Source organism: Eptatretus burgeri, chromosome 6 (assembly GCF_056783735.1).
Source record: "Eptatretus burgeri isolate ZD-2024b chromosome 6, Ebu_testis_v1, whole genome shotgun sequence".
NCBI classification, from domain to species: Eukaryota; Metazoa; Chordata; class Myxini; order Myxiniformes; family Myxinidae; genus Eptatretus; species Eptatretus burgeri.
Genome location: NC_140966.1, coordinates 25,385,162 through 25,400,296, shown reverse-complemented (window position 1 = coordinate 25,400,296; position 15,135 = coordinate 25,385,162). Strand labels below are relative to the sequence as shown.

Below are 15,135 nucleotides of genomic sequence, written 5' to 3'. Positions count from 1 at the left end.
TTTCAATTTCCTTGATTTCCCTTTTTATTTTTGCCATGACTCCTTCCACCCTCTTCCATGCATTCACACCCACCTGAATCCTCTTCTGCAACATCCTCTGTCTCCAACTTACCATCACCAGGTACTGTTACCCCTCATATACTCAAACGTATTTCCTTGTCTGATCTCCTTCCACTCTAACCTGATATTAATTTATTTTCTCTGCTGTCCTACCCACATCATATCAGTCTTCTCCATACTCATCCTCAGTCCAAACTTCCCGAATGCCCCCTTCCACTCCCCCAGTACCTCTCCCGCTTGCTCTCAATCACAACAGCCAGGTCAGGTCAGGAATGGGAGCAGTGCGTTGCTGCGTCCATTTCTGCTGGTACTCCTGGGGCCTCTGTATGGCCATGCCCCAGGAAGATGCCTGGCCCATCTCGATCTCCTTGAGATGCTGATCAACCAACCTGCTGCAACCACGAGGAACTTGGTCGGCCCATTGGCCTCCTCCACTCACTGGGCTCCCTCTCTGTGAGAATCTGGTGAGCAGGATCAGCATCAGGAAAATGAGCCACATGTCCATACAGCTGCAGCTGACGCTCACGCACCATGCAGGTACAGTAACAAATCTCATTTGAGTCTCTCTCAGCAACTGCTCATTGGACAGAAAGTTTGTCCAGCGATAGCCAAGGATTCTCCGAAGAGACCGAGTTCCAAAGGAATTAAGTCTCCATCTCAGATTATTGGTCAGAGTCCAAGTCTCACATCCGTAGAGCAAGACTATAGAAGTACCAAGGACCTGAAGACTCGGACTTTCATCATCCTGCACATGTACAGACAACGCCACACTCCATGATCCAGTAAATACATGACTCTCCAGGTCCGAGCCAGATGTCCATTGACCTCTGGCTCACAGCCCGCAGACACATGAATGTCACTCCCAAGGTAAGTGAATCTCTCCGTGAACTCAACATCCGCACCACAAACAAGTGCAGGCAAGATAGCAGCATCCAAGATGTCATTGAAAGCCTGGATGTCAGATTTGACCCAGGAAACTCGTAATCCCAGAGTTTCCGACTCCTCATTCAGCACCACGAGGGCCCCCCGAGGGAGTCTCTGCAAAGATCTGCGAAATCAAGGTCAGAGATCTTGACATTCCCAAACGATGCATGCAGCTTGGTTTCTCCAACATCCTCCCCAGTATCCAGTCCATACAAGTGCTGAAAAGTGTGGGGGTCAATACACAGCCCTGACAAACTCCTGTAATAACTGGAAATAAGTCAGAGATGGTGTCACCAAATCTCACAGCACTCTCAGTCCCAGAGTAGAGTTCAGATATCAGATTGTTTAGTTTTGATGGCATCCCTTGAAGACCAAGAATCCTCCAGAGGGCATCCCGATTCACTGAATTAAATGCTTTACAGAGATCAACATAGGCTGCAAGCAGCCCCTGCCGAAACTCTCATCTGCATTCAGTGAGGACCTGAAGGGCAAGGGGTACGGTCAATCGTTGACCTCTTTTGTGTAAAGCCTGACTTCTCTGCGTGCTGTTGCTGAAGCAGATGGTGGCCAACACTGTCAAAAATTATCTGAGCAAATACCTTGCCCGGTACTAAGAGCAGCGTCACCCCTCGGTAGTTGTTGCAGTCTTGGCAATCACCCTTCCCTTTCCAGAGAGGGACAACAAAGGTCCTCTTCCAGTCAGTTGGGATGATGCATGTGTTCCAGGCAGAGCAGAGAGCTGCATGCAATGACACAAGTACAGCATTTCCTCCAGCCTTGAGAAGTTCAGCACGGGTGCCACAAGTCCCAGGAGCTTTACCCCATTTCAAACGGTTCAACAGAGCCTGTGTTTCCACAAACGAAGGTGGATCACAGTTGATTGGAGCGTCAGCAATAGGGAGCGTCAGTAATAGTCACACCCCAACATGCAACTCAACAGCTGGTGGATCAGCCTGGTACAACCGCTCAAAGTAATCGGCCCAGCGGGCCTTCACTTCAGACTCCTCTGTCAAGAGCCTACCACACTCCACTATAACTGCAGTACACCGAGGGATGGGCTTGGAAGAACACAATGCACGAATTCCCCTGTAAGCAGGACGAGAATCACTTGACTACAGGTAATGCTCTACCCCCTCACAAATTCCTTGCACATAGGCCTCCTTGTTCACCCAAAGCGCACATAGAGTTTTACACCTCAACTCTCTGAATAGCTCAGCGCTGCCATGAAGCCTGGCCCTGCGAAAGAAAAAATTCTTCTTCTCCTTATGGTAAGTTTCAAGACAACCACCAGCAACATCTGGGATGGTGCAGTCTTAAAGGCATTCCACAACTTTTCAAGATTTCCCGAAGCACCCAGACCCCTCAAATCCCCATTCAGCCTGTTTGCAAACTCCTCAGCTGACCTTTCATCATTGAGCTTGCCAACATCCAGCCTAGGCTGTAATGGTACCATTCTCCCAGATTTATTCTGCAACTTCATAGTGACTACCATAAGCCTGTGGTCGGTATTGAGGAACTGAGCACTCCAGTAAACCCTGCAGTTCTGGATCATCCTCCAGTGACCATCAATGAGCACATGGTGAATCTCCTTTGCCACACCGCCAGTGTTGGAATACCAAGTCCAGCGAGGAGCCTGTGGCCACTGAAACCATGAACCGGCCCTCCCAAGTCCATGACTTCTTGCACAGTCAAGGAACTTAGTGCTATTCTTGTTCATAGTCCCAGCCCCATGGGGACCAACACATGTCTCACAACCATCCCCATCAGTTCCAGTCGATGCATTGATATCCTCCAAGACTATAAGAGTATCCCGTCTGCGGCACTGATCAACCACTGACTCGAGCGTGGCATAGAATGCGTCCTTCATGGTGAGATCACTCGCCTCAGTCGGAGCATATACAGAGACCAGAGAAACGACACCCAAGGAGTGACGAATCCTTCATCTCATAATTTGCTCGTTGACCGGTGTTACCTCAATTATCATTGGAGTGAGCTTATTGGACACAGCTACAGCAACTCCTTGGGCATGGTAACCATCAGAGTGACCAGACCAAAACAGATCAGATAGGGATGATGTAACCAACCACCAGCCATGATCTCACCACTACCAGGCTCCAAACCTCAAAGAGTGCTTCAATAATGATGTTCAAATGCTTCAGCTCAGTTGATAACAAAGACAAGTGATCATCCTCTCTTTGGGAGAAGACATTCCAGGCATCTACCCGAAGGGACCACCTCAGGTTTACCCAAGGAGACCACCATCTGGTGGATCCCACCTCAGCACCACCCTGACACACACTACCGCAATCTGAACCGGGAAGTTTACCCTGTGGTTTTCCTCCGATCTAAAAGTGGGGGTCCTGAAAACTTTGCCCCAATCTCGTCATCCGGCGAGCTTCCCTGCGAAGGGCATTTGCACAGGAGGTACTCTCAAGGAGTGAGTTTTCAATTTTATTTGCGTTTTTCTTGTTTTGCAGAGTGAAACGTTTTGTGGTGGCTGGAGTGCAAATCCTGCCACCAACCTCCTAAAAAGAGTAATCCAACTGCAGGAGGACGTCTGCAGACACAGTTGGGCACTAGATATGGATGGCCGTTGGCTCATAAGGAGCTCTTCCACCCTTTGCCGACATTCAACATTCTCCCCAAAATTCCTTTCATATTTACCTTCCTGCTTACCATCTCCATCACCTTGATAGACATGATTGGGCTGAGAGAGCTTCCTTGTCTCCAACGAATGTTCACGCTGAACTCCTCAGACATCCCAGGACCAACCAAAACTCTTCCCTTTGTTCCCTTTGTTCCCTTGTACATCCCTTTCACCAACCTAACTTCTGCTTCCACACTCTCATCCATCTCAGTGTCACCATCACCATCTCTCGTGGAACAGTGTCATCGGCCATCTCCAGATACACAAATCCCAAGGCCACCCTGCACCTCCAACCTCTTCTCCATCAGCTGTCTCACCATGAACATCCCGTCTGTCATTCCCCTACCCTTTCTAAGCCCTTTTTGCTCTTCGCTGATCTCCAGATCTCCACACTCTTCCTTATCCTCCTGTCCAGAATCATCTCCAGCATCTTCATGACAAAAGTTAGGAGTGTAATCCCTCTGTACTTCCCCAGATCTTGTACATTGCCCTTCCTCTTCCATATATTTCTATATACTATAACATAGCTCAGTGTTTATCTAATCCTCGATGAAGCATCAACGGTCCATGAAACTCAGCTATTTTGTACTGAGCATACATGACTGGATCGCTACACGTTTTAGCTCACTATCACGAGTGAATGAGCAAAAATTAGGAGGGTTAAAAAGTGAAGCCGAGGCCGCCGAGTGTTCGCTATGCAGCTGAGGTACATCACTGAACATGATTGGTCCAGTGCTATCACGTGCCTACTACAGAACAGACCAGTGGCGGCAGGTTTACTACATCTATCTTTCTATATCTATATAATGGAGCATATGTATGTATGTATGTATATCCGCTCTTCACCCGTTGGTGGGACAATTAACCTGACATCACCCGCAATTGTAAACTCAAATATTAACTCAAAGTACCCAGAGGACCCAAAAGACCCCCCCACCCCGAGGACCCAAAGCACCCAAAACAACCTCAAAGGACCCTGAGGACATAAATGACCCTGAGGACCCAAAAGACCATGAAGACCCATAATACCCTGAAGACCCTTAAAGACCCAAAATACCTAAAAGACCCAGAAGACCCAAAACACCACACAGACCCAAAATACCTAAAATACCCTGGAGACCCAAAAGACCACGAAGACCCAAAATACCTCAAAGTCCCCGAGACACCAAAATACCTAAAAGGCCCAAGAGACCCTAAGGACAGGACAAAAATACCAAAAAGACCCCGAAGACCAAAAATACCTGAAAGACCGAAAAGACCCAGGGAATCCAAATGACCCGGGGACACAAAAAAGACCCAAAATACCCAACGAGACTATCTGGGACTCATGGAAATTCTGCATAATGTAAAATATGACTTCAGGATGCCAATCCACACACACACACACACACACACACACACACACACCCACACACACATCCACACACACCCACACACACACCCAAGTCCTCAACCCCCCTCCCAACTCTGTCCTCTCTCTGTCCCCCTACCACCACACACACACACACACACACACACACACACCCAAGTCCTCAACCCCCTCCCAACTCTGTCCTCTCTCTGTCCCCCTACCACCACACACACACACACACACACACACACACACACACACACACACACACACACACACACACACACACACACACACACACACACACATCCAAGTCCTCAACCCCCCTCCCAACTCTGTCCTCTCTCTGTCCCCCTACCACCACACCAAAACTCTGTGCTCCCCTCCCCCTTTCTTCAAATCCTCAAACTCCCTCCCAACTCAAAGTCCTCAACTCCCTGCCCCCCCCTCAAAAGCTTCAAATCCCTCGATCCCAACGCTGTACCCTCTCTGCCTCCTCTCCCCCAACCCAACTCTGTCATCCTCTCCACTTTTCTTCTTCAAGTACTCAACTGCCCCAAACCCAAGTACTCAACCCCCCTTCCACACCCTAAGTCCTCAACCCCTCCCTCCCAATGTTTCAATCTCCCTCTTCCAACTGCATGCACTCTCACCCCAACTCTCTATCCTCCCCTCCCCATTTATTCCTGTTCTTAATAACGTTACACAGGAAACTTTGGGGCATGAGAGGGCCGTTCGGCCTATCATGCCTGCGTTGTTCCTGTCCCTGTTTGTTAAGAAGTATGTTAAAGTTAAATAATGATGGAACGTTGAATTCACAATCACTTCCCCCTTTCTTCACTTATCCTCACTATAATTCACGGATCAGTGTTTGTGTGTTTGTTTATTTGTTCTTAGCGCTACTCTTTCTACAGTACTCGGCCGATGACATCCAGACTTGCTACATAAGATCAGCATGACAACAATTAGTGCGTAGGGGTGTTTTTTGCCGGTGGTCTTGGGGGGGGGGGCAGGGGATGGATGCAAATTCTCTGTGTAAATGTGTAGCAAGTAGCATCGCTTCCAGGTGGGGGCTTCCAGGGTATTACAAGTCTTCACCATTTACAGTGCAATATTCCTGTCCCCACGTTTTCTAGTACAGTGAGGTGTTTCGAATTACGAGCAGTTTGTATCTTTTTACTTCATGCACATTAACCTCATGGGTTTTTTTTTTTGCATATACAAAGCTGTCAGTTGCCTATATAATGGCCAAATAAAGGTATGCATCAGAAGAACGTGTTGCATGCTTGGAACAAGATCGTCTATAGCAGCGTTTCTCAACCGGGGCCCGTGGCCCCCCAAGGGGGCCATCGGCCTTCGATCGGGGGTCCATGAGCGGACGCCGAAAAACTGCGATTCAGAATGCAGAAGCTTGTAATGTACAATTAAGGTGACGAGTCTCCAGTCATAGTGTCAAAGTAAAAAGGATAGATGAGTTTAACCACGATTTTAAAAGAGAAGGCGGAGCCCACAGAGCATTCATAGGAAACCAATGTTTACAAAAACGTTAGAATTTTGTTTTTTTCAATTTTTTTCTCAGATGTCGAAGGTTCGAAAATGGAATGACAGCTATGTCAAGTTTGGATTCACGAATGTCAGTCGAGATGGCGTGGACTGCGCGCAATGTCTGCACTGCTCGGTCGTGATGTCAAATGCGTCACTACGTCCTTCCAAACTTTCAAACCATCGCGATAAGATGCATCCCGGAAGGAAGGAAGATAATATCGACGCTCTGTCTGCGAAACGATCACGATATGACCGTGAAGAGCTACTTCCAAAATTTGGATTCCAGCCAGAAGAAAAACCTGCTCTTCAATCCAGCTACGAAGTGGCATACCGAATTGCGAAGTGCAAGAAGCTGCACACTATTGCTGAGGACCTTATCAAGCCATGTGCAGAGAAAATGGTGGAATTGATGATCGGACCACAGGCGAAAAAGAAGATCCAGCAAGTTTCACTCTCTAATGACACGATCCGACGACGGATTGACGACATGGCCGCTGATGTGTGCCGTCAAGTTTGCTCCGAAATCAAACCAAGCACGCTCCAGACTCGCCTTCAATTAGACGAGTCTACCGACACCGCCCTGGAGAGCCAGTTGATCGCCTTCGCTCGCTACGAGAGAAAGGGAAAGATGAAGGAAAAGTTCTTGTTCTGCAATACCCTACCAACCACAATGACAGCGGCAGATATCAAAGCCATTGTGGACTCTTTTTTTTTTAAGCTAATGGACTCGGTTGGCAGAATTTCAAGCACATTTGTACTGATGGTGCCCCAGCGATGGTCGGTGTCAGAGGAGGGTTCGTCACGCTTGTGAAGAACGAATGGCCCCATGTGACATCCTCCCACTGTTCGCTACACCGATACGCTCTTGCGTCAAAGACTCTTCTGCCTCGTTTGCTGGAAGTCATGGACGTCGCGGTCAAAGTGATTAACTTCATTCGTGCGAAGGCCAAAAATCATCGGCTCTTCCAACTCCTGGCCAACGAAATGGGAGCGGAACATGTTGGACTTCTGTTCCACACCAAAGTCCGTTGGCTATCGAGGGGGAAATTCCTCTCTCGGCTGTATGAACTCCGGGTTGAGGTGGAAATCTTCCTGCGAGACAACGAAAACAACCTCCATGTCCACTTCGACAATGAAGAGTTCGTCATGATGCTCGCCTACCTGGCCGATATATTCGGCCGACTCAACGAAATGAACCAGTCCTTGCAAGGCCGTGATGTGACAGTCAGTGACGTTCAAGACAAGCTTGCCGGACTGTCTGCGAGAATGGAAGTCTGGCAGGCACGAATCAAGGCCGGGTCCACTGCCTCGTTTCCTTTCTTGGACGAGCACCTGCAGACGCAGAGGATTGAGCTTCCTGTCGGCATCAAACATTGCATCACTAGACATCTCGACAATCTCTCCGCTGAGTTCAAATCGTATTTCGACGATGCACCATTGGATGTTCCGTGGTACAACGACCCGTTTAACGCCAAAATTGAACCTACTGAAGACGAAGCAGAGGAGCTGGCAGAGTTGAAGGTTTCAAAAGCAATGAAGCTGGTCTTCAGTAACAAAGAAGACCACTCCACCTTCTGGTTGTCTGTTCAGGATGCGTATCCACTACTCAGCAAGAAGGCATCCGTAATGCTCATTCAATTCACCACAACATATCTTTGCGAATCTGGATTTTCTGACCTTGCGACCATTAAAACGAAGTCCAGAAACCGTCTTGACGTTGGGAACAACATTCGCCTTGCTGTGTCCAAGACGGAGCCGGACATAAGAGGCCTCGTCAGACAAGCCCAACAGCGAGTGTCTCATTGATTGTATTGCTGAGAAAATGTTTACTTTGATTTATATTTTAAGACTGAGTAAATAAATTCCATAAAACGAAATCTGCATCTTTTATTGAAGGGCAGGGGACCACGAATGTTAAGCGACTCGGTAGGGGGGCCATGGGCCATCAAAGGTTGAGAAACGCTGGTCTATAGGAACATGGATTTTATTGTTCAAATACATACATTACAATGCCAAGATGCATACTGTACTCTACGCCTTTTCTTTGGCAATCTGTATGCGCTTCTTCACACTCTTTCGGGCGTTTGCGTTGATTGCTTTGAATCTGCTGAACTGTAGAGTGAAGAGTTCGGATGTGGAAGATGAATGTTTGTCGATCACAACTTGGATGTCATCAAGGGATGCACAGTCTGCTTTTGTTTCATCATCTGTAGCGTCATGTGAGAGAGTGGAGGTAGACGGGAGGTCTTCTTGAATTGATACAATGTCTGTCTGACTTTCGTTCTCATCTGAAACTGGGGACTCCATCTCTTACATCAATTCTTCTTGAGCCAACTCCTCTCCCTCACAATCCTGATGAGGGTCGGCCTGATCTAGGCTGGATCTTGTTTCCACCATACGCCTTCCATTTCTTATTGATTATCTTGACTGTGCTCCAAGTGATGTTCAAGGCCTTTGAAATGTTTTTATACTCATCCCCTGATCTGTGCCTTTCCACAACTTTATCCCGGAGGTCTTTTGAATGCTCCTTGGGTCTCATGGTTGTGTCTTTGCTGTGAAATGCACTACCCAGCAGAGAAAACCTACAGGATCAGCTGATTTTATTCTGAAAAAATCAGAATCACTACAATTTAACACAGGTGGAGGTTAATTAACTTGGTGTATCGTTTTGCAGGTGATTAGTTACACCTGAGCTAATTTACAATTGTGATTATAAGTGTGGTGGACACTTATCCAACCACGATATTCCAGTTTTGTATTTTTAATTAATTTTCTGGAATTTCTAGAATTTGTTTTTCATTTGGATGTTGTGGGTTATTATGTGTAAATAAAGGTGGAAAAAGCCTGATTTAATTGCATTTTAATTCCAGGCTATAAGGCAACAAAAGGTGAAAATTTTGAAAGGCGATGTAGACTTTCTATAGGCACTGTATGTATTTGTGTATACTAGTACGTGCCCGTAAAAAAAAAAAATAATAATAATAATGATAAATAAATATTCCAACCGCGAGCAACAAACAACAACCACACAGGCCGTTTCTTCGCTCTCGCGTGCCCGTACATGCGTGGCGCGGAAGTTCGCATATCACAGTTATGATGATTCGCAATTTAGGTTTTAATGGCTAATTATTCAATCAGCGCCAACGTATTTTGCCTTTTCTCAATGTCATCGCAAGGAAAAACAAAAAGAGAAGAGAAGAGAGAGAAAAAATTACTTCCTGGTTCGGAGCACACCAGCACTCTGATGTTACCGAAATTTATGCACCGTCTAATATGAAAACTATCATAACTTGCGGCATTGTGTTTATCTATAAATGCGCATAAGAAATCGAGAAATTATTAGAATACACGAAGTCATCATTATCCGGAAGTCCGTAGGTTGTAACCCGTAATGGGGAACGCAGCTGAGCTTCCCTTCCCCATCGGCCACGCCCACGCAACAACATGTCTTGTCATTGGTTTGGTAAATAAATGGCCAAAACTTGGGAAGCACTTGTCCGATTAATATCAAACCTTGAAAAGGCACATCCTCAGGTCCCCAGCAATATACCAGCAATATACCTGGCAAGTTTCAATTTGATCGGACCAGCGGTTGTCGAGAAACAGCGGTCACACACACACACACACACACACACACACACACACACACACACACACACACACACACACACACACACACACACACACACACACACACACACACACACACACAGACACACACAGACACACACAGACACACACAGACAGACACAAACAGACACACAGAGACACACACACACACACACACACACACACAGAGACACACACACACACACACACACACACACACACACACACACACACACACACACAGACACAGACACAGACACACACACACACACACACATTGCTGGAATTATAGATAGATGTATATGTACGTGTTCCTGGGTGGAAATGTATATGTATATACTGTCGTAGAGAAAAATATTGGCACCCTTGCACTTTTTCAAATAAGGCACCATTTCTTCCAGAAAATTGTTGTAATTAAAAAATATTTTCGTATCCACATATGTATTTCTTTGGTTTGCAGTGGAAGAAAACCAAAAGAGCTGAAAAAATTACTAAATCCGATCTTATTCTACTTGGAAATCCTAAAATGGCCCAGACAATATTATTGACACCTTTTAGAAGTTGTTAGAAATAATTACATTTCAAGCAGGTGATTCTCCTTTACTTTGGAATTGAACTCACCTGTGGTGAGATGCATGTGCCTGCAATACAAAAATCACTCATTCAACCAGTTGGAATTGAGAAAAGGAGTCGTTCTACTGTTTTGTGTAACTGTGTGTACTGCAATGAGCATGAAGAAAAGAAAGAAAACCAGAGAATTGTCTGAGGAGGTCAGACACAAGATTGAAGCCAAACTTGGACAATCTCAAGGCTACAAATCCATCTCCAGAGACACTGATGTTCTTGTATCCACCATGTGCAATGTTATCACAGCAAGTGCTACAATAACTTTACAGCCATTACTACTCAGTCTCCACCGAGGCCTATTGGGAATGACACTGTAGGCCCAAAGAGAAAGGTGTTACGCTCTGCATCATCTGCTTCAACTGTTAGTGGTGAACAGTCTAGCTCTTGCAGAAGGGTGTCAACTCTTGGTATTTTCCCTGATACATGTTTGTTTTGTGACAAAAAGGTCAAAAAACGCCCAGACGGAACAAAAGAGCTCCCAGGAAAATTGCAAACCTAGCAAGCAGCGCAAAAGATTACAGAGATTGTGCATACCCTCAAGCAAGCATGTTTACTTGTAAAAGTCAGTGGGGTTGACCTGATAGCTAAAAAAGCCCAGTTTCACCACAGTTGTCATGCCACATATATCCGGAGGGCAGATAGGGTGAAAAGTTTTGGGTGCCCCCCATCGCTGAGGAGCCTGTTAATCCCAAGTTTCTTCTTGACTGTATCTATTCGTACGTCAAAGACAACATCATTGACCGACAGAGACCTGAACGCCTTGCATCCATTTATGAACAATACACCGACCTCTGTACTGAACTTGAAGTGGTCCCTTCAGTAAGCAAAGCACAATACCTGGGGGACCTTCTGACCAGGAAATTCCCTGACACGATTTTATTGCATTCCCCAGACTGCTGCCAGCAAGGTGTGATAGTCCACAGCACAGCCTTTGAGTATGATTCCATTAAGGCAGTGTATGACATTAAGTCATCTCCTGAGGATCAGGTTGCTAAAGTTGCATTGCAACTCAGACAGGCCTTGAAGTCCGTGACGAAAGAGCCCCTCCTAGATCCACTGACCATGGAAGCTCTCAACAATGGTGAGGGGGACCCACCTGACCTTGTCAAGACTTTCTTTCAGACACTACTTTGAGGACCAAATACTGGCCAATATTCAGTCAGTCAAGCGCCGCTCTGATTCATTAAGTCAGGATGTACCGTTTTCAGTGAAAATGGTAACCTAAAACCTAGAAAGCATATCCTGATGGGTTTGTCCTTGATGTCACTGACTGGAAACAAGAAGATTCTCACAATGCTGAATCGGATGGGGCATTCGCGTTACTACCATGCCATTGAGGAAATTGAGACAGACCTACTCTCAAGTCCCGAATAAGTATGCATGCACGCTTATTATTTTCGAGGTGAAAATCCCCCCTACACGGCCTCTATTCGGATCTACACGCTTATTAAAAAATCGTTCTTGCCACCCTCAGGTCATATTTACACCAGCGAGCAAGTATGGTGACAATGTTGTCCCATCGAGAGATGTGTCGTCTTGACTCCCGAAATTCCTTCATCTGCCAACGATCTCCGCCATGGGTCTGGGTACTGTACCGCGTCAATGCGGGTCCCGCCGGTTGATTCGTTCGGCTGCCTGAGTGTGGCGCCACTGACTCTCCCATACCGGAGATGTACTGTACTTACATCGCGGTTTACTTGTATTTCAATCGTTTCATGTCATTGAGACAAGATAGAAGAAGAGTCTGTCCTGACGGATATTGAAATGGAAGGAGGTGAAGAATTAGACGAGGCATCTGCTGATGTCAGCGACGAAAACTGCATCTGCTAACGAAGACAACAAACTGCCCCTACCAGAGGTTGTTTTCAAGGGAAAAGGTACGAGAACAAAAATCAATGCCCCGGCTGGAATCCACGTGCAGTGGGCACCCAAGGGTTCGTATCGGTTGGACAACATGCTAGAAACCATATCACACCTGCCAAACCGGTTCAACATGTTCACCGACAAGAACTTCGCCATATACGTACTCGATGATTATTCTGTCCATGTCACAGACAAAGTTAGAAAGGCGTTGCTGGCTCGAGGTTACATATTGGTGGTCATCGGCAGAGGAATCACTGGTGAAGTTCAGATCAATGATACCCATGTCCATCATCATCTAAAGTCCTTGTACAGGCATAAGGAATCAGCTCTGATGTTTAGACAGCTGAGAGAAAACCCCAGCAAGATTCCTCAACCTAGCTGGGAGGAAATGCTGGAGATGCTGCACGCCAGTTGGAAGGAGCTTACGGTGGCTCCAGTGCATGCTATGAAAGTCAATTTCCTGAATAATGCATTCGATGGGTCAGACGATTACATTGTCTCTGACAAACGGTTCAGCATTGTTAGAGAAGAGAAGTTGAAGTTTCGGAAGGATTTGCTGACACCTCCTCCCTCATCGGACATCAAAGATCTGACATCAACCATCACCCCACCGAAGGGAGTCACCATGAAGGGGAAAGGGGAAAGTGAGGTACCACAAGATGAGGGTGTGGAACTGATGGATTGTGAGGGAGAGGAGTTGGCTCAAGAAGAATTGATGCAAGAGATGGAGTCCCCAGTTTCAGATGAGAACGAAAGTCAGACAGACATTGTATCAATTCAAGAAGACCTCCCGTCTACTTCCACTCTCTCACACGAAGCTACAGATGATGAAACAAAAGCAGACTGTGCATCCCTTGATGACATCCAAGTTGTGATCGACAAACATTCATCTTCCACATCCGAACTCTTCACTCCACAGTTCAGCAGATTCAAAGCGATCAACGCAAACGCTCGAAGGAGTGTGAAGAAGCGCATACAGATTGCCAAAGAAAAAGCGTAGAGGACAGTACGCATCTTGGCATTGTAATGTATGTATTTGAACAATAAAATCCATGTTCTATATTTGACACATTTCTGGTTTTTTCTCCCTGCCCTCTTATTCAGACCTGCACGCTTATTAGACCTTTTGGATTTTCCACCCTACATGCTTATTCCGCCCTCTACTCATTAAAATTTGGAAAATGTTCCACACTACACGCTTATTCAGACCCCCACGCTTATTCAGGACTTGAGAGTAGCTTATGCCTTCTTTGACCGAAAGCTGAACTGTCCTGCTGGTTCAGTTCCTTGAGTACCTTGTGGACTTGCTTTTGACAACTACGACAAATTAACACACACACTGTCAGGTACCGACACGCTCCACGCTACGATGGGTATTATGTATCAGGCTCAGAGCACTCCATCCTCAGTGCCACAGGAAGCAGTAGGCCTCGATGGGGATGTAACCGAAGATCAAGCAACAGATAGACCTTTGCCATCGTTGGGTGGGAAGAGGAAGAGGAGGAAATTGGATGTTCCAGATTTAGCCCTAGCTCCTTACAGGAAGAAGCCACGAATGGACGATTTTTCTTACGCAAACAAAGACTTTTGGGATACCAGTAAAGACCTTTCCATTCCATCAAGAAAGCTTGATTTCTTGTGGATAGTAACGCATACACTAGGAATGGAAAGCATTCCTATGTGGACTGGGTTCAATGCTTGGAACTATGTGGACCATCTCCCAAAGCAAATGGTTCTGTACATGCCAAATATTGATCACTCACCAACTAACAATGATGTAGTTGCAGAAATACTGTCCATCACCCAAAAGTGTGCTCAGGAGTGTGGATAGCCGTATGGTGTAGTAACATATGACCTTGATGTTGCTAACAGGGCCATTAAGATCCAGGTCACAGAACGCCCCCATATTCGACAACATCTTCATTATGTTCGGGGCCTTTCATCTACAGATGTGCCTCTTCAAAGCCATCGGAAAGGTCATCAAAGAATCTGGCATGGCAGATATGTTAGTTGAAGCTGAAGTCCTCGCACCTGGCTCCTTGAATGGTATCACAGAATGTAAGAACTTCAACCGCTGTAAGAGGCTCCATCCAATGCTGGCACTGGCTTTTGAAACACTGAACTTTCACCAATTCTGCAGCACATAACATGACATGGACACAGTGAGTGCACTGATCAAAGCATCGACGTTGGACAACAACGAAGCTCGAGACCAGCTGTGTACTGCACCGTCATTCATCACGCTCTTCGACGAATACTCTCGCTACACTCAATCAACCTTGGATGGCAAGCATGGACCAACTGCCAGGTTTTACATGCAGCACATCCAGAGAGTGAACCTCTACCACATCATCGATAGAGCCATCCGAGAGTCAAATGTTGACCTGTACACTTGGGCCCTCACGCAGACTACTGACATTTTTTTCGGGACCAATCGCCAAAACTATGCAAGGTGGATGTCGAAGCATCAGCTTTATTTGATGAACATTACAACTCACCCAGGCCTGAA

General features: G+C 46.4%; 1 protein-coding gene across 2 annotated transcripts in view; it reads left to right on the top strand.

The window, feature by feature from the left end:
- LOC147024416 (deformed epidermal autoregulatory factor 1 homolog) overlaps nt 1–15,135 on the top strand; it is a 328,494-nt gene that overhangs the window by 122,428 nt on the left and 190,931 nt on the right. The gene's annotated exons all lie outside the window — the stretch shown is intronic.